Source organism: Pithys albifrons, chromosome 6 (assembly GCF_047495875.1).
Source record: "Pithys albifrons albifrons isolate INPA30051 chromosome 6, PitAlb_v1, whole genome shotgun sequence".
NCBI classification, from domain to species: domain Eukaryota; kingdom Metazoa; phylum Chordata; class Aves; order Passeriformes; family Thamnophilidae; genus Pithys; species Pithys albifrons.
The window spans coordinates 33,149-51,765 of NC_092463.1; the positions used below are offsets into that span (position 1 = coordinate 33,149).

General features: G+C 61.3%; 2 long non-coding RNA genes across 2 annotated transcripts; both read left to right on the forward strand.

The window, feature by feature from the left end:
- Positions 1 to 9,450: 9,450 nt before the first annotated feature.
- Positions 9,451 to 10,547, forward strand: LOC139673597 (uncharacterized). Its single transcript, XR_011698147.1, has 3 exons — positions 9,451 to 9,971; positions 10,124 to 10,188; positions 10,355 to 10,547. It is a non-coding gene; the product is annotated as an uncharacterized lncRNA (long non-coding RNA).
- Positions 10,548 to 15,044: 4,497 nt separating this feature from the next.
- Positions 15,045 to 16,664, forward strand: LOC139673536 (uncharacterized). Its single transcript, XR_011698134.1, has 3 exons — positions 15,045 to 15,779; positions 15,932 to 15,996; positions 16,163 to 16,664. It is a non-coding gene; the product is annotated as an uncharacterized lncRNA (long non-coding RNA).
- Positions 16,665 to 18,617: the final 1,953 nt, after the last annotated feature.

Genomic DNA, 18,617 nt, shown 5'->3' on the forward strand with positions numbered 1-18,617 from the left:
GCTGCAAGGAAAGCAAACATGAAGCTCTAGGCAACTGTTCTTCCTAAGTGGCCCAGCAGAAAGTTGGCTCTGACCATCGAAGACACGCAACAGTGCAAAAGCATCCCTAACCTAAACCAGGATTCTGATCCTGCAGTGCAGGACAAGGAAGACACGTTGTGGCTCCTTCTCACTCACTCACTCACTCACTCACTCACTCACTCACAAGACACGTTGTGGCTCCTTCTCACTCACTCACTCCCTCACTCACTCACTCACTCCACTCACTCCCTCACTCACTCACTCCCTCACTCACTCACTCATTCACTCCCTCACTCACTCCACTCACTCACTCACTCCACTCACTCACTCACTCCACTCACTCACTCACTCCACTCACTCATTCAGTCCCTCACTCACTCACTCACTCACTCTCCTCAAGCCTGTTCTGAACACAAGCCTTGAGAGTTCTGCTGGTCCGCATGTTCCACAGGAAGCAAACAAGGCAAGAAAATTCTGGGAAACTGCCACTTGCCAAAACCAAGTGCAGGAATTTTCCATCTCGGCTGACAAAAGCACAGGAGCCCAGGATTCACCTCACCCCCAGGACGGGAAAGCACCCACCGAGCTGCACGCAGAGTATTTGTCCGTGCATGGAGCGCCACTGAGGCCCAGCCCAGCCCAGCCCCTGCCCCGCGGCCCCGGCACTCACGATCTTGGCGGCGGCGCTGCGGGCGATGGTGCCGGCGCCGCGCTCCAGGAACGCCTCTGGAGCAGCCGCACCGGCGGCGGAATATTCCCCGCGCGCTCCCGCGGCACCGGCTGCGGCAAGTGCGGGAAAACAGCGCCATGAACGAACACGGGATGTGGCATCGAGCAGGAGAGGCAGCACTGGCGACAGCGCTTCGTACTCCGCGCCTGCGCAGTAGCGACTGCGCTCTGTACTCCGCGCGTGCGCAGTAGCGACGAAGCACCGTACCCCGCGCGTGCGCAGTAGCGACGAGGCTCCGTACTCCGCGCGTGCGCAGTAGCGACAGCGCTCCGTACTCCGCGCGTGCGCAGTAGCGACTGCGCTCTGTACTCCGCGCGTGCGCAGTAGTGACAAAGTTCCGTACTCCGCGCGTGCGCAGTAGCGACGGCGCTCTGTACTCCGCGCGTGCGCAGTAGCGACCGAGCACCCTCTGCCGAAGCGCCGGTTCGAATCCCGCCCTCGGCCGCCCCCTCTCCCTCGCCTACGCCGCCTGGCGGACACGGCCGGGAACTGCAGCGCACTCCAGCACCCTGCGTGGTGCCCCGCGTGTCGCCGCGGAGGGGGCAGCAGCCCTGGAGGGCTCTGCTGGTCCCGCCATGGTCTGAGGGGCGGCACCAGCCGGACTGGGACAGCCAGGGTGGGTCTGTCACGGCCGCGCCGCTTCTCTCGCACGTACGTTCCGCCTCCTGGCACGGGACCCTGTCCCCCCCCCCCCCCTCCGTCACGTATTTCCCGCCTCTCCAGCAGGGGCTTTTCCCGCCCCTCCCCTCAGCTGCGCTGCCCCGCCCACCGTGAGGGGCTCAAGGAAAGGAGAGGCGAGGCGCCATTTTACGCTGATGCGGGGGGCACGGGGCGCAGAGCGGTCGTGTCGGAGAGCAGTGAGGTGTCTGTGGCGTTACTGAGGGGAGAGGTCAGGTATGGCACAGCCTCAAAGCGATGTAAAGCCAAGGGAACCGTGGGGGCAGAGCTGGGACATGTTTTGAGGGGAAAAGGCGAGGTAAAGTGTTAAGAGTCGTCCCCGGTGAGTGCGTGAGGGAGCCGCGGATTCCCGCCCCCACCCCTCCCGCCGCTCGGGGCAGGGGCGGGGGGCAGAGGCGGGTCCCGCCCGCCGCTCCGGGAGGCACAGGCGGGTCCCCGCCGCTCCGGGAGGGAGAAGGGGTGTCCCCCACGCTCCTGGGGGGCTGTGAGGGCTACACGGACAGCGACAGGTGCCGTGAGGGCGGTGGGGGAGTGCTCGGCCGTGCCGTAGCTGTGCCCTTTCCCCGCCGCTCCCCTCAGCCCTGAGGCAGGGCAGGCGAAAGGTGCTTTGAAAAGCTCCTATAAAAGCTTGTAGAGTCGCCCTGGGGCTAATTTTGGGTTTTAGAGACTAGGGAGTGTTGGACTACAGCATCAGAGCGCAGCAGGGTGTTTCGTGACAATTCTGAGGGAAAAGCAAAAAAAGAGGGTGCCTATGGGGGACAAAATAAACATTTTTCAGAGCAATCTGGCATAACTATTAGGGACAGAATAAACATCTTGGAGGGATATAAGCGTGGGGCCATCCTATTTAAAGACAAAATCAGAAGTACTTCAGGGAAGACATTGGTAGCATTTTCATAGCAGGCATCTGCAAGTTGGCAAGCCAATTTAGGTAGGAGAAAGAATGGACATTTAAGCAGGCTGTGCTAAACTAGCATTCTGGATGTGTGCAGTTCTTTTAGTTGTAGAAACTAAACTTGCTGATGGGGTGAAGGAGACAGATTTTTCTGAAAAAAAAATTCACCATCCTAGGGAATGACTCCATAAATTAGGAATACTGTTTTACGTTCTTTCCAATCATGGAGTCAAAGTTTAACAAAGGATCTTGGACGTAATTTTCCTGTAAGAAGAGAAAAAGAATGGTAATAAGTACTTCACGCCGAGTCCAGCCACAGATTTTTCAAGCAGCAAACGGGTTAGAAGGCTGAAAAGGGAGGAAAACAAAAGAAAAGAGGATGAATCACATTAAAATTTTGGTGTGGGTTCAGGAGACAATATATAATGAAAACAAGTACTGCTCCAAGACTTAAGTCCTTGTACAGGAGTAGAGGTTAATAGAGAGACCTCAGGGCTAACCCTCTTCTCTTTATCTTGCAGAAGCTGTCGAGAAACAGATGGAGATGGACATCGAGGAAAGAGTGCAGAGGAGGATCAGCAGCATCGAGGTCAAGAGGGAGCACAAGACAGGCCTTCTGGGCAAACAACTGTCCCTGCCGTCATCGGGACAGACACACATGTTGAAGTGCAGCAGGAACCTTCAGGGTGCCCCGCTGGCTTTCATTGGGCGACCCCCCGTAAACAGGGCTGGGTCTTTCCTTTGGTGTTTTTGGCCTTTTGCCACGGTTCTCCTTTGGCTGCCCAGGGAGAGCGGGAAACACTGTAAGGAGAGTGAGAGAGCCCTTCTCCACATCCCAGGGGCAAATGGAGGCATCCTGACTGCAGGCCACCGTGTCAGCGGAGCAGGGCTTCTTTGTTTCCCTTGGTGCCTTAGTGCCTGGTGGCGGCTGCTGGCCACGGTGACCCCCCTGTAGCCTGGGCATGTCACAGCCTGTGTTCGTTGTCCAGCCTTGAAGCCGCCCTGCGTAGTCAGGGGCTTGAGGTGTCTGGGCGGGCCAGGGCAAGTCTGAGGCCGTGTTCTCCCGCTGCTGGGCGTCAGGAATGGCTCGCCGCAGGTTGCTGCTCAGAGCTTGCTCCCTCTCCTGGGACGTTGCCCCTTTGTGTCTCTGTCTTGTCTTTGTCGGTGTGAGTGAGAGAGCGAGCGTGTCCCTTGGTCCCCCTAGAAAAGCAGGTAGCGTAGCTTAGGCTTCCCAGGAGGGAAAGAGGGGCTCTGTGTAGGAAGCTGTGGGGTGCCATCCGTACTGCACAGCAGCAGGTGGCCGCCTTAGACATGGCCTGGCTTGTGCAGAGGCCACGAGGGCCTGGCAATGTGGAGGGGCTTAACAGCTGCCAACGAGCAGAGGACATGACATGGCCCAGCTACAAAGCGTCACAGTGGACGACAGGCGCCAGCAGCCACAAAAGGTGGCAAGGCAATAAAGAAAGCCGTGCCCTGTTTTCAGGGTGGGCTGGGGTTGGGAGAGCTCCATTTTCCCATCGGGGGTGAAGAACGGGATTCTCACCCTCCTTCCTGGGTTGCCCTCTCTCTTCAAGCAGCCAACGAAGCACCGTTAGGGGGGAGGGTGTCTGGGTTCCCCCGAGGCGGAGAGAAGGAGCCTCCGCGGGCCTGTGGGCCCAGGGCCGCCCGTAAGTCTGGGCCAGTGCCCTGGAGTCCCGGGCACTTTGCAGACTAGCAGCGTCTCGAGCCCTCTGTAGTCAGAGGTGCAGCCTCGTTGGCCAGTGCTTTGTATGCCCAGCTTCCTTTGCCCAGAGGGCCTGGCTCCCAGCAGCAGACGAGGCATCGCCGTGACCACTCAAGGTGAGGTTTGGAGAGGTTTGTGGCAATGGGGAGCTCTGTGGGTGGGTTTGGAGTGACTTGGAGGTCTCCCTCTGGAGATGTAGGGTCCCGGTTTACTTCCTACGGAGGAGCTGGTGTTTCTCACACCTGCCTGTGTCCTCCTTCCTTTGCAGAAACCATGGGAGAAGAGAGCGGCGGCATCGTGCGGACGGCAGTGCTGACGTGGGAAAACGCGGAGGTGGCACCAGTGGAAGTTGGAGCGTTGTGTGGAGCCGTGGGGGGGTGTGGTGGGAGTGGGCAGGTGGTGGTGGCTTGGGGAGCTCGCTCTGGGTGCCCGTTTCACTGACTTGAAGGAGTTGGAGCTTCTCGGACTCAACTGTGTTATTCTCTTTGCTTGACGGAAGCCATCCGAGAAGAAAGCAGAGCCAGGAGCGTGGGACGGCGAGGCAAAAGAGTTCAGAAGAGGATCAGCAGCGTCGAGGTCAAGAGGGAGCACAAGAAAGGCCTTCTGGGCAAATGAACCTCTTTGCCATCACGGGGTCAGGCATACACGTAGGAGTGCGGAGGGCATCTTCAGGGTGCCCCCGCTGGCTTTGCGCTGGGTGACTCCCCCTGTAAACAGGGCTGGGTCTTTCCTTTGGTAGTGTTGGCCTTTTGCCACGGTTCTCCTTTGGCTGCCCAGAAAGAGGGGGACAACCCTGTAAGGAAGAGGGAGAGTCCCCTTGGCCACACCCGATAGGAGAATGCAGGTCTCCCGACCCCAGCCCACCCTGTAAACGGGGCAGGGCTTTTTTTTTTGCCTTGGCTCCTTTGTGCCTGCTGACGGCTGCTGGCCACTGTGACCCCCTGTAGCTGGGCCGCGTCACAGCCGCTGTTCTTTGGCCAGCCGTGAAGCCCTTGAGCGTAGTCAGGCCCTTGAGGCCTCTGTGCAGGCCAGGGCGAGTCTGAGGCCGTTGTCTCCTGCTTGTGGGCGGTAGGGATGGCTCGCCGCAGGTTGCTGCTCAGAGCTTGCTCCCTCTCCTGGGACGCTGCCCCTTTGTGTCTCTGTCTTGTCTTTGTCGGTGTGAGTGAGAGAGCGAGCGTGTCCCTTGGTCCCCCTAGAAAAGCAGGTAGCGTAGCGTAGGCTTCCCAGGAGGGAAAGAGGAGCTGTGTGCAACAACCGGGGCGTGCCCTCAAAACCCACAAACGGAGACACGGCCCAGCCTCGGCCCTTCTTTCCGAGGAGGCAGCAAAGCCTCTCGGTGACCCGCCTGTAGCCAGGGCCTGGGTCTGTGCCAGTGCTGCTGGTGACGTGCCAGCATGTGCCCGCCCTGTCTTCAGGGCTGGGGCCCTGTCCTCGCGACCTTAGGCCGTGGAGGGCATTGTTGGGGGTGCCGAGCCTAGAAGGGGCAGCCTTGTAAGCGGGGCTTTGTACGACCCCAGTGCTCGGCGGGCGGTTGGAGGGAGCCCCTGTAATCAGGTGGGTATTCCTGGCCCTGGCCGTTCCGAGGTCCAGGGCCGGGAGGTGTGCAGCTCCCTGTCCGTGGAGGAAGGCCCCCAGGCCTTAGGCCGTTAGCTGTTTTTCCTGGTACTGGAATCTTATTGCTATTAGTGCAGGGGGAAGCCGAGTCCTGTGGCTCCCTGGGTGTGCACCCGCCCGTAATCGGGGTCTGGGTCTGGGAGCCTCGGTGCTCCCTCGGCTGGCAGGCTGTGCGGGGCGACCGCCCCGTTAGCGGGGAGCGGGTCTGGGTGCCCCTGAGGCGGAGAGAAGGAGCCTCCGCAGGCCTTTGGGCCCAGGGCCGCCCGTAAGTCTGGGCCAGTGCCCTGGAGTCCCGGGCACTTTGCAGACTAGCAGCGTCTCGAGCCCTCTGTAGTCAGAGGTGCAGCCTCGTTGGCCAGTGCTTTGTATGCCCAGCTTCCTTTGCCCAGAGGGCCTGGCTCCCAGCAGCAGACGGGGCGTCGCTGTGACCACTCAAGGTGAGGTTTGGAGAGGTTTGTGTCAGTGGGGGGCTCTGTGGGTGGGTTTGGAGTGACTTGGAGGTCTCCCTCTGGGGATGTAGGGTCCCGGTTTACTTCCTACAGAGGAGCTGGTGTTTCTCACACCTGCCTGTGTCCTCCTTCCTTTGCAGAAACCATGGGAGAAGAGAGCGGCGGCATCGTGCGGACGGCAGTGCTGACGTGGGAAAACGCGGAGGTGGCACCAGTGGAAGTTGGAGCGTTGTGTGGAGCCGTGGGGGGGGGTGGTGGGAGTGGGGGCAGGTGGTGGTGGCTTGGGGAGCTCGCTCTGGGTGCCCGTTTCACTGACTTGAAGGAGTTGGAGCTTCTCGGACTCAACTGTGTTATTCTCTTTGCTTGACGGAAGCCATCCGAGAAGAAAGCAGAGCCAGGAGCGTGGGACGGCGAGGCAAAAGAGTTCAGAAGAGGATCAGCAGCGTCGAGGTCAAGAGGGAGCACAAGAAAGGCCTTCTGGGCAAATGAACCTCTTTGCCATCACGGGGTCAGGCATACACGTAGGAGTGCGGAGGGCATCTTCAGGGTGCCCCCGCTGGCTTTGCGCTGGGTGACCCCCCCTGTAAACAGGGCTGGGTCTTTCCTTTGGTAGTGTTGGCCTTTTGCCACGGTTCTCCTTTGGCTGCCCAGAAAGAGGGGGACAACCCTGTAAGGAAGAGGGAGAGTCCCCTTGGCCACACCCGATAGGAGAATGCAGGTCTCCCGATGCCAGCCCACCCTTTAAACAGGGCAGGGCTTTTTTTTTTGCCTTGGCACCTTTGTGCCTGCTGACGGCTGCTGGCCACTGTGACCCCCTGTAGCTGGGCCGCGTCACAGCCGCTGTTCTTTGGCCAGCCGTGAAGCCCTTGAGCGTAGTCAGGCCCTTGAGGCCTCTGTGCAGGCCAGGGCGAGTCTGAGGCCGTTGTCTCCTGCTTGTGGGCGGTAGGGATGGCTCGCCGCAGGTTGCTGCTCAGAGCTTGCTCCCTCTCCTGGGACGTTGCCCCTTTGTGTCTCTGTCTTGTCTTTGTCGGTGTGAGTGAGAGAGCGAGCGTGTCCCTTGGTCCCCCTAGAAAAGCAGGTAGCGTAGCTTAGGCTTCCCAGGAGGGAAAGAGGAGCTGTGTGCAACAACCGGGGCGTGCCCTGAAAACCCACAAACGGAGACACGGCCCAGCCTCGGCCCTTCTTTCCGAGGAGGCAGCAAAGCCTCTCGGTGACCCGCCTGTAGCCAGGGCCTGGGTCTGTGCCAGTGCTGCTGGTGACGTGCCAGCATGTGCCCGCCCTGTCTTCAGGGCTGGGGCCCTGTCCTCGCGACCTTAGGCCGTGGAGGGCATTGTTGGGGGTGCCGAGCCTAGAAGGGGCAGCCTTGTAAGCGGGGCTTTGTACGACCCCAGTGCTCGGCGGGCGGTTGGAGGGAGCCCCTGTAATCAGGTGGGTATTCCTGGCCCTGGCCGTTCCGAGGTCCAGGGCCGGGAGGTGTGCAGCTCCCTGTCCGTGGAGGAAGGCCCCCAGGCCTTAGGCCGTTAGCTGTTTTTCCTGATACTGGAATCTTATTGCTATTAGTGCAGGGGGAAGCCGAGTCCTGTGGCTCCCTGGGTGTGCACCCGCCCGTAATCGGGGTCTGGGTCTGGGAGCCTCGGTGCTCCCTCGGCTGGCAGGCTGTGCGGGGCGACCGCCCCGTTAGCGGGGAGCGGGTCTGGGTGCCCCTGAGGCGGAGAGAAGGAGCCTCCGCAGGCCTTTGGGCCCAGGGCCGCCCGTAAGTCTGGGCCAGTGCCCTGGAGTCCCGGGCACTTTGCAGACTAGCAGCGTCTCGAGCCCTCTGTAGTCAGAGGTGCAGCCTCGCTGGCCAGTGCTTTGTATGCCCAGCTTCCTTTGCCCAGAGGGCCTGGCTCCCAGCAGCAGACGGGGCGTCGCCGTGACCACTCAAGGTGAGGTTTGGAGAGGTTTGTGTCAGTGGGGGGCTCTGTGGGTGGGTTTGGAGTGACTTGGAGGTCTCCCTCTGGGGATGTAGGGTCCCTGTCTGCTTCCTACGGAGGAGCTGGTGTTTCTCACACCTGCCTGTGTCCTCCTTCCTTTGCAGAAACCATGGGAGAAGAGAGCGGCGGCATCGTGCGGACGGCAGTGCTGACGTGGGAAAACGCGGAGGTGGCACCAGTGAAAGTTGGAGCGTTGTGTGGAGCCGTGGAGGGGTGGTGGGAGTGGGGGCAGGTGGTGGTGGCTTGGGGAGCTCGCTCTGGGTGCCCGTTTCACTGACTTGAAGGAGTTGGAGCTTCTCGGACTCAACTGTGTTATTCTCTTTGCTTGACGGAAGCCATCCGAGAAGAAAGCAGAGCCAGGAGCGTGGGACGGCGAGGCAAAAGAGTTCAGAAGAGGATCAGCAGCGTCGAGGTCAAGAGGGAGCACAAGAAAGGCCTTCTGGGCAAATGAACCTCTTTGCCATCACGGGGTCAGGCATACACGTAGGAGTGCGGAGGGCATCTTCAGGGTGCCCCCGCTGGCTTTGCGCTGGGTGACCCCCCCTGTAAAAAGGGCTGGGTCTTTCCTTTGGTAGTGTTGGCCTTTTGCCACGGTTCTCCTTTGGCTGCCCAGAAAGAGGGGGTCAACCCTGTAAGGAAGAGGGAGAGTCCCCTTGGCCACACCCGATAGGAGAATGCAGGTCTCCCGATGCCAGCCCACCCTTTAAACAGGGCAGGGCTTTTGTTTTTTGCCTTGGCACCTTTGTGCCTGCTGACGGCTGCTGGCCACTGTGACCCCCTGTAGCTGGGCCGCGTCACAGCCGCTGTTCTTTGGCCAGCCGTGAAGCCCTTGAGCGTAGTCAGGCCCTTGAGGCCTCTGTGCAGGCCAGGGCGAGTCTGAGGCCGTTGTCTCCTGCTTGTGGGCGGTAGGGATGGCTCGCCGCAGGTTGCTGCTCAGAGCTTGCTCCCTCTCCTGGGACGCTGCCCCTTTGTGTCTCTGTCTTGTCTTTGTCGGTGTGAGTGAGAGAGCGAGCGTGTCCCTTGGTCCCCCTAGAAAAGCAGGTAGCGTAGCTTAGGCTTCCCAGGAGGGAAAGAGGAGCTGTGTGCAACAACCGGGGCGTGCCCTGAAAACCCACAGACGGAAACACGGCCCAGCCTCGGCCCTTCTTTCCGAGGAGGCAGCAAAGCCTCTCGGTGACCCGCCTGTAGCCAGGGCCTGGGTCTGTGCCAGTGCTGCTGGTGACGTGCCAGCATGTGCCCGCCCTGTCTTCAGGGCTGGGGCCCTGTCCTCGCGACCTTAGGCCGTGGAGGGCATTGTTGGGGGTGCCGAGCCTAGAAGGGGCAGCCTTGTAAGCGGGGCTTTGTACGACCCCAGTGCTCGGCGGGTGGTTGGAGGGAGCCCCTGTAATCAGGTGGGTATTCCTGGCCCTGGCCGTTCCGAGGTCCAGGGCCGGGAGGTGTGCAGCTCCCTGTCCGTGGAGGAAGGCCCCCAGGCCTTAGGCCGTTAGCTGTTTTTCCTGGTACTGGAATCTTATTGCTATTAGTGCAGGGGGAAGCCGAGTCCTGTGGCTCCCTGGGTGTGCACCCGCCCGTAATCGGGGTCTGGGTCTGGGAGCCTCGGTGCTCCCTCGGCTGGCAGGCTGTGCGGGGCGACCGCCCCGTTAGCGGGGAGCGGGTCTGGGTGCCCCTGAGGCGGAGAGAAGGAGCCTCCGCAGGCCTTTGGGCCCAGGGCCGCCCGTAAGTCTGGGCCAGTGCCCTGGAGTCCCGGGCACTTTGCAGACTAGCAGCGTCTCGAGCCCTCTGTAGTCAGAGGTGCAGCCTCGTTGGCCAGTGCTTTGTATGCCCAGCTTCCTTTGCCCAGAGGGCCTGGCTCCCAGCAGCAGACGGGGCGTCGCCGTGACCACTCAAGGTGAGGTTTGGAGAGGTTTGTGTCAGTGGGGGGCTCTGTGGGTGGGTTTGGAGTGACTTGGAGGTCTCCCTCTGGGGATGTAGGGTCCCGGTTTACTTCCTACAGAGGAGCTGGTGTTTCTCACACCTGCCTGTGTCCTCCTTCCTTTGCAGAAACCATGGGAGAAGAGAGCGGCGGCATCGTGCGGACGGCAGTGTTGACGTGGGAAAACGCGGAGGTGGCACCAGTGGAAGTTGGAGCGTTGTGTGGAGCCGTGGGGGGGTGTGGTGGGAGTGGGCAGGTGATGGTGGCTTGGGGAGCTCGCTCTGGGTGCCCGTTTCACTGACTTGAAGGAGTTGGAGCTTCTCGGACTCAACTGTGTTATTCTCTTTGCTTGACGGAAGCCATCCGAGAAGAAAGCAGAGCCAGGAGCGTGGGACGGCGAGGCAAAAGAGTTCAGAAGAGGATCAGCAGCGTCGAGGTCAAGAGGGAGCACAAGAAAGGCCTTCTGGGCAAATGAACCTCTTTGCCATCACGGGGTCAGGCATACACGTAGGAGTGCGGAGGGCATCTTCAGGGTGCCCCCGCTGGCTTTGCGCTGGGTGACCCCCCCTGTAAACAGGGCTGGGTCTTTCCTTTGGTAGTGTTGGCCTTTTGCCACGGTTCTCCTTTGGCTACCCAGAAAGAGGGGGACAACCCTGTAAGGAAGAGGGAGAGTCCCCTTGGCCACACCCGATAGGAGAATGCAGGTCTCCCGATGCCAGCCCACCCTTTAAACAGGGCAGGGCTTTTGTTTTTTGCCTTGGCTCCTTTGTGCCTGCTGACGGCTGCTGGCCACTGTGACCCCCTGTAGCTGGGCCGCGTCACAGCCGCTGTTCTTTGGCCAGCCGTGAAGCCCTTGAGCGTAGTCAGGCCCTTGAGGCCTCTGTGCAGGCCAGGGCGAGTCTGAGGCCGTTGTCTCCTGCTTGTGGGCGGTAGGGATGGCTCGCCGCAGGTTGCTGCTCAGAGCTTGCTCCCTCTCCTGGGACGCTGCCCCTTTGTGTCTCTGTCTTGTCTTTGTCGGTGTGAGTGAGAGAGCGAGCGTGTCCCTTGGTCCCCCTAGAAAAGCAGGTAGCGTAGCTTAGGCTTCCCAGGAGGGAAAGAGGAGCTGTGTGCAACAACCGTGGCGTGCTCTGAAAACCCACAGACGGAAACACGGCCCAGCCTCGGCCCTTCTTTCCGAGGAGGCAGCAAAGCCTCTCGGTGACCCGCCTGTAGCCAGGGCCTGGGTCTGTGCCAGTGCTGCTGGTGACGTGCCAGCATGTGCCCGCCCTGTCTTCAGGGCTGGGGCCCTGTCCTCGCGACCTTAGGCCGTGGAGGGCATTGTTGGGGGTGCCGAGCCTAGAAGGGGCAGCCTTGTAAGCGGGGCTTTGTACGACCCCAGTGCTCGGCGGGCGGTTGGAGGGAGCCCCTGTAATCAGGTGGGTATTCCTGGCCCTGGCCGTTCCGAGGTCCAGGGCCGGGAGGTGTGCAGCTCCCTGTCCGTGGAGGAAGGCCCCCAGGCCTTAGGCCGTTAGCTGTTTTTCCTGGTACTGGAATCTTATTGCTATTAGTGCAGGGGGAAGCCGAGTCCTGTGGCTCCCTGGGTGTGCACCCGCCCGCAATCGGGGTCCGGGTCTGGGAGCCTCGGTGCTCCCTCAGCTGGCAGGCTGTGCGGGGCGACCGCCCCGTTAGCGGGGAGCGGGTCTGGGTGCCCTCGAGGCGGAGAGAAGGAGCCTCCGCAGGCCTGTGGGCCCAGGGCCGCCCGTAAGTCTGGGCCAGTGCCCTGGAGTCCCGGGCACTTTGCAGACTAGCAGCGTCTCGAGCCCTCTGTAGTCAGAGGTGCAGCCTCGTTGGCCAGTGCTTTGTATGCCCAGCTTCCTTTGCCCAGAGGGCCTGGCTCCCAGCAGCAGACGGGGCGTCGCCGTGACCACTCAAGGTGAGGTTTGGAGAGGTTTGTGTCAGTGGGGGGCTCTGTGGGTGGGTTTGGAGTGACTTGGAGGTCTCCCTCTGGGGATGTAGGGTCCCTGTCTGCTTCCTACGGAGGAGCTGGTGTTTCTCACACCTGCCTGTGTCCTCCTTCCTTTGCAGAAACCATGGGAGAAGAGAGCGGCGGCATCGTGCGGACGGCAGTGCTGACGTGGGAAAACGCGGAGGTGGCACCAGTGGAAGTTGGAGCGTTGTGTGGAGCCGTGGGGGGGTGTGGTGGGAGTGGGCAGGTGATGGTGGCTTGGGGAGCTCGCTCTGGGTGCCCGTTTCACTGACTTGAAGGAGTTGGAGCTTCTCGGACTCAACTGTGTTATTCTCTTTGCTTGACGGAAGCCATCCGAGAAGAAAGCAGAGCCAGGAGCGTGGGACGGCGAGGCAGAAGAGTTCAGAAGAGGATCAGCAGCGTCGAGGTCAAGAGGGAGCACAAGAAAGGCCTTCTGGGCAAATGAACCTCTTTGCCATCACGGGGTCAGGCATACACGTAGGAGTGCGGAGGGCATCTTCAGGGTGCCCCCGCTGGCTTTGCGCTGGGTGACCCCCCCTGTAAACAGGGCTGGGTCTTTCCTTTGGTAGTGTTGGCCTTTTGCCACGGTTCTCCTTTGGCTGCCCAGAAAGAGGGGGACAACCCTGTAAGGAAGAGGGAGAGTCCCCTTGGCCACACCCGATAGGAGAATGCAGGTCTCCTGACCCCAGCCCACCCTTTAAACAGGGCAGGGCTTTTGTTTTTTGCCTTGGCTCCTTTGTGCCTGCTGACGGCTGCTGGCCACTGTGACCCCCTGTAGCTGGGCCGCGTCACAGCCGCTGTTCTTTGGCCAGCCGTGAAGCCCTTGAGCGTAGTCAGGCCCTTGAGGCCTCTGTGCAGGCCAGGGCGAGTCTGAGGCCGTTGTCTCCTGCTTGTGGGCGGTAGGGATGGCTCGCCGCAGGTTGCTGCTCAGAGCTTGCTCCCTCTCCTGGGACGCTGCCCCTTTGTGTCTCTGTCTTGTCTTTGTCGGTGTGAGTGAGAGAGCGAGCGTGTCCCTTGGTCCCCCTAGAAAAGCAGGTAGCGTAGCTTAGGCTTCCCAGGAGGGAAAGAGGAGCTGTGTGCAACAACCGGGGCGTGCCCTCAAAACCCACAAACGGAGACACGGCCCAGCCTCGGCCCTTCTTTCCGAGGAGGCAGCAAAGCCTCTCGGTGACCCGCCTGTAGCCAGGGCCTGGGTCTGTGCCAGTGCTGCTGGTGACGTGCCAGCATGTGCCCGCCCTGTCTTCAGGGCTGGGGCCCTGTCCTCGCGACCTTAGGCCGTGGAGGGCATTGTTGGGGGTGCCGAGCCTAGAAGGGGCAGCCTTGTAAGCGGGGCTTTGTACGACCCCAGTGCTCGGCGGGCGGTTGGAGGGAGCCCCTGTAATCAGGTGGGTATTCCTGGCCCTGGCCGTTCCGAGGTCCAGGGCCGGGAGGTGTGCAGCTCCCTGTCCGTGGAGGAAGGCCCCCAGGCCTTAGGCCGTTAGCTGTTTTTCCTGGTACTGGAATCTTATTGCTATTAGTGCAGGGGGAAGCCGAGTCCTGTGGCTCCCTGGGTGTGCACCCGCCCGTAATCGGGGTCTGGGTCTGGGAGCCTCGGTGCTCCCTCGGCTGGCAGGCTGTGCGGGGCGACCGCCCCGTTAGCGGGGAGCGGGTCTGGGTGCCCCTGAGGCGGAGAGAAGGAGCCTCCGCAGGCCTTTGGGCCCAGGGCCGCCCGTAAGTCTGGGCCAGTGCCCTGGAGTCCCGGGCACTTTGCAGACTAGCAGCGTCTCGAGCCCTCTGTAGTCAGAGGTGCAGCCTCGTTGGCCAGTGCTTTGTATGCCCAGCTTCCTTTGCCCAGAGGGCCTGGCTCCCAGCAGCAGACGGGGCGTCGCCGTGACCACTCAAGGTGAGGTTTGGAGAGGTTTGTGTCAGTGGGGGGCTCTGTGGGTGGGTTTGGAGTGACTTGGAGGTCTCCCTCTGGGGATGTAGGGTCCCGGTTTACTTCCTACAGAGGAGCTGGTGTTTCTCACACCTGCCTGTGTCCTCCTTCCTTTGCAGAAACCATGGGAGAAGAGAGCGGCGGCATCGTGCGGACGGCAGTGCTGACGTGGGAAAACGCGGAGGTGGCACCAGTGGAAGTTGGAGCGTTGTGTGGAGCCGTGGGGGGGTGTGGTGGGAGTGGGCAGGTGATGGTGGCTTGGGGAGCTCGCTCTGGGTGCCCGTTTCACTGACTTGAAGGAGTTGGAGCTTCTCGGACTCAACTGTGTTATTCTCTTTGCTTGACGGAAGCCATCCGAGAAGAAAGCAGAGCCAGGAGCGTGGGACGGCGAGGCAAAAGAGTTCAGAAGAGGATCAGCAGCGTCGAGGTCAAGAGGGAGCACAAGAAAGGCCTTCTGGGCAAATGAACCTCTTTGCCATCACGGGGTCAGGCATACACGTAGGAGTGCGGAGGGCATCTTCAGGGTGCCTCCGCTGGCTTTGCGCTGGGTGACCCCCCCTGTAAACAGGGCTGGGTCTTTCCTTTGGTAGTGTTGGCCTTTTGCCACGGTTCTCCTTTGGCTGCCCAGAAAGAGGGGGACAACCCTGTAAGGAAGAGGGAGAGTCCCCTTGGCCACACCCGATAGGAGAATGCAGGTCTCCCGATGCCAGCCCACCCTTTAAACAGGGCAGGGCTTTTGTTTTTTGCCTTGGCTCCTTTGTGCCTGCTGACGGCTGCTGGCCACTGTGACCCCCTGTAGCTGGGCCGCGTCACAGCCGCTGTTCTTTGGCCAGCCGTGAAGCCCTTGAGCGTAGCCAGGCCCTTGAGGCCTCTGTGCAGGCCAGGGCGAGTCTGAGGCCGTTGTCTCCTGCTTGTGGGCGGTAGGGATGGCTCGCCGCAGGTTGCTGCTCAGAGCTTGCTCCCTCTCCTGGGACGCTGCCCCTTTGTGTCTCTGTCTTGTCTTTGTCGGTGTGAGTGAGAGAGCGAGCGTGTCCCTTGGTCCCCCTAGAAAAGCAGGTAGCGTAGCTTAGGCTTCCCAGGAGGGAAAGAGGAGCTGTGTGCAACAACCGGGGCGTGCCCTGAAAACCCACAGATGGAAACACGGCCCAGCCTCGGCCCTTCTTTCCGAGGAGGCAGCAAAGCCTCTCGGTGACCCGCCTGTAGCCAGGGCCTGGGTCTGTGCCAGTGCTGCTGGTGACGTGCCAGCATGTGCCCGCCCTGTCTTCAGGGCTGGGGCCCTGTCCTCGCGACCTTAGGCCGTGGAGGGCATTGTTGGGGGTGCCGAGCCTAGAAGGGGCAGCCTTGTAAGCGGGGCTTTGTACGACCCCAGTGCTCGGCGGGCGGTTGGAGGGAGCCCCTGTAATCGGGTGGGTATTCCTGGCCCTGGCCGTTCCGAGGTCCAGGGCCGGGAGGTGTGCAGCTCCCTGTCCGTGGAGGAAGGCCCCCAGGCCTTAGGCCGTTAGCTGTTTTTCCTGGTACTGGAATCTTATTGCTATTAGTGCAGGGGGAAGCCGAGTCCTGTGGCTCCCTGGGTGTGCACCCGCCCGTAATCGGGGTCTGGGTCTGGGAGCCTCGGTGCTCCCTCGGCTGGCAGGCTGTGCGGGGCGACCGCCCCGTTAGCGGGGAGCGGGTCTGGGTGCCCCTGAGGCGGAGAGAAGGAGCCTCCGCAGGCCTTTGGGCCCAGGGCCGCCCGTAAGTCTGGGCCAGTGCCCTGGAGTCCCGGGCACTTTGCAGACTAGCAGCGTCTCGAGCCCTCTGTAGTCAGAGGTGCAGCCTCGTTGGCCAGTGCTTTGTATGCCCAGCTTCCTTTGCCCAGAGGGCCTGGCTCCCAGCAGCAGACGGGGCGTCGCCGTGACCACTCAAGGTGAGGTTTGGAGAGGTTTGTGTCAGTGGGGGGCTCTGTGGGTGGGTTTGGAGTGACTTGGAGGTCTCCCTCTGGGGATGTAGGGTCCCGGTTTACTTCCTACAGAGGAGCTGGTGTTTCTCACACCTGCCTGTGTCCTCCTTCCTTTGCAGAAACCATGGGAGAAGAGAGCGGCGGCATCGTGCGGACGGCAGTGTTGACGTGGGAAAACGCGGAGGTGGCACCAGTGGAAGTTGGAGCGTTGTGTGGAGCCGTGGGGGGGTGTGGTGGGAGTGGGCAGGTGATGGTGGCTTGGGGAGCTCGCTCTGGGTGCCCGTTTCACTGACTTGAAGGAGTTGGAGCTTCTCGGACTCAACTGTGTTATTCTCTTTGCTTGACGGAAGCCATCCGAGAAGAAAGCAGAGCCAGGAGCGTGGGACGGCGAGGCAAAAGAGTTCAGAAGAGGATCAGCAGCGTCGAGGTCAAGAGGGAGCACAAGAAAGGCCTTCTGGGCAAATGAACCTCTTTGCCATCACGGGGTCAGGCATACACGTAGGAGTGCGGAGGGCATCTTCAGGGTGCCCCCGCTGGCTTTGCGCTGGGTGACCCCCCCTGTAAACAGGGCTGGGTCTTTCCTTTGGTAGTGTTGGCCTTTTGCCACGGTTCTCCTTTGGCTGCCCAGAAAGAGGGGGACAACCCTGTAAGGAAGAGGGAGAGTCCCCTTGGCCACACCCGATAGGAGAATGCAGGTCTCCCGATGCCAGCCCACCCTTTAAACAGGGCAGGGCTTTTGTTTTTTGCCTTGGCTCCTTTGTGCCTGCTGACGGCTGCTGGCCACTGTGACCCCCTGTAGCTGGGCCGCGTCACAGCCGCTGTTCTTTGGCCAGCCGTGAAGCCCTTGAGCGTAGTCAGGCCCTTGAGGCCTCTGTGCAGGCCAGGGCGAGTCTGAGGCCGTTGTCTCCTGCTTGTGGGCGGTAGGGATGGCTCGCCGCAGGTTGCTGCTCAGAGCTTGCTCCCTCTCCTGGGACGCTGCCCCTTTGTGTCTCTGTCTTGTCTTTGTCGGTGTGAGTGAGAGAGCGAGCGTGTCCCTTGGTCCCCCTAGAAAAGCAGGTAGCGTAGCTTAGGCTTCCCAGGAGGGAAAGAGGAGCTGTGTGCAACAACCGGGGCGTGCCCTGAAAACCCACAGACGGAAACACGGCCCAGCCTCGGCCCTTCTTTCCGAGGAGGCAGCAAAGCCTCTCGGTGACCTGCCTGTAGCCAGGGCCTGGGTCTGTGCCAGTGCTGCTGGTGACGTGCCAGCATGTGCCCGCCCTGTCTTCAGGGCTGGGGCCCTGTCCTCGCGACCTTAGGCCGTGGAGGGCATTGTTGGGGGTGCCGAGCCTAGAAGGGGCAGCCTTGTAAGCGGGGCTTTGTACGACCCCAGTGCTCGGCGGGCGGTTGGAGGGAGCCCCTGTAATCAGGTGGGTATTCCTGGCCCTGGCCGTTCCGAGGTCCAGGGCCGGGAGGTGTGCAGCTCCCTGTCCGTGGAGGAAGGCCCCCAGGCCTTAGGCCGTTAGCTGTTTTTCCTGGTACTGGAATCTTATTGCTATTAGTGCAGGGGGAAGCCGAGTCCTGTGGCTCCCTGGGTGTGCACCCGCCCGTAATCGGGGTCCGGGTCTGGGAGCCTCGGTGCTCCCTCAGCTGGCAGGCTGTGCGGGGCGACCGCCCCGTTAGCGGGGAGCGGGTCTGGGTGCCCTCGAGGCGGAGAGAAGGAGCCTCCGCAGGCCTGTGGGCCCAGGACCGCCCGTAAGTCTGGGCCAGTGCCCTGGAGTCCCGGGCACTTTGCAGACTAGCAGCGTCTCGAGCCCTCTGTAGTCAGAGGTGCAGCCTCGTTGGCCAGTGCTTTGTATGCCCAGCTTCCTTTGCCCAGAGGGCCTGGCTCCCAGCAGCAGACGGGGCGTCGCTGTGACCACTCAAGGTGAGGTTTGGAGAGGTTTGTGTCAGTGGGGGGCTCTGTGGGTGGGTTTGGAGTGACTTGGAGGTCTCCCTCTGGGGATGTAGGGTCCCTGTCTGCTTCCTACGGAGGAGCTGGTGTTTCTCACACCTGCCTGTGTCCTCCTTCCTTTGCAGAAACCATGGGAGAAGAGAGCGGCGGCATCGTGCGGACGGCAGTGCTGACGTGGGAAAACGCGGAGGTGACACCAGTGGAAGTTGGAGCGTTGTGTGGAGCCGTGGGGGGGTGTGGTGGGAGTGGGCAGGTGATGGTGGCTTGGGGAGCTCGCTCTGGGTGCCCGTTTCACTGACTTGAAGGAGTTGGAGCTTCTCGGACTCAACTGTGTTATTCTCTTTGCTTGACGGAAGCCATCCGAGAAGAAAGCAGAGCCAGGAGCGCGGGACGGTGAGGCAGAAGAGTTCAGAAGAGGATCAGCAGCGTCGAGGTCAAGAGGGTACAAGAAAGGCTGTCCTGACAAACTCTCCCGGCCATCACCGGGACAGGCATACACGTAGGAGTGCGGTGGGCACCTTCAGGGTGGCTTTGTGCTGGGCAACTCTCCATGTAAACGGGGTTTGGTGTTATTGGCCTTTTGCCACGGTTCTCCTTTGGCTGCCCATAGAGAGGGGGCGACCTTGGAAGGAGGGTGAGAGTCCGCTTGGCCTCACCTGATAGGCGAATGCAGTTCTCCGGACTGCAGCCCACCGTGTAAACAACAGGGCTTTTTTTTCTTTGCCTTGGCACCTTGAGCCTGGTGGCGGCTGCTGGCCACGGTGACCCCCCTGTAGCCTGGGCATGTCACAGCCTGTGTTCGTTGTCCAGCCTTGAAGCCGCCCTGCGTAGTCAGGGGCTTGAGGTGTCTGGGCAGGCCAGGGCAAGTCTGAGGC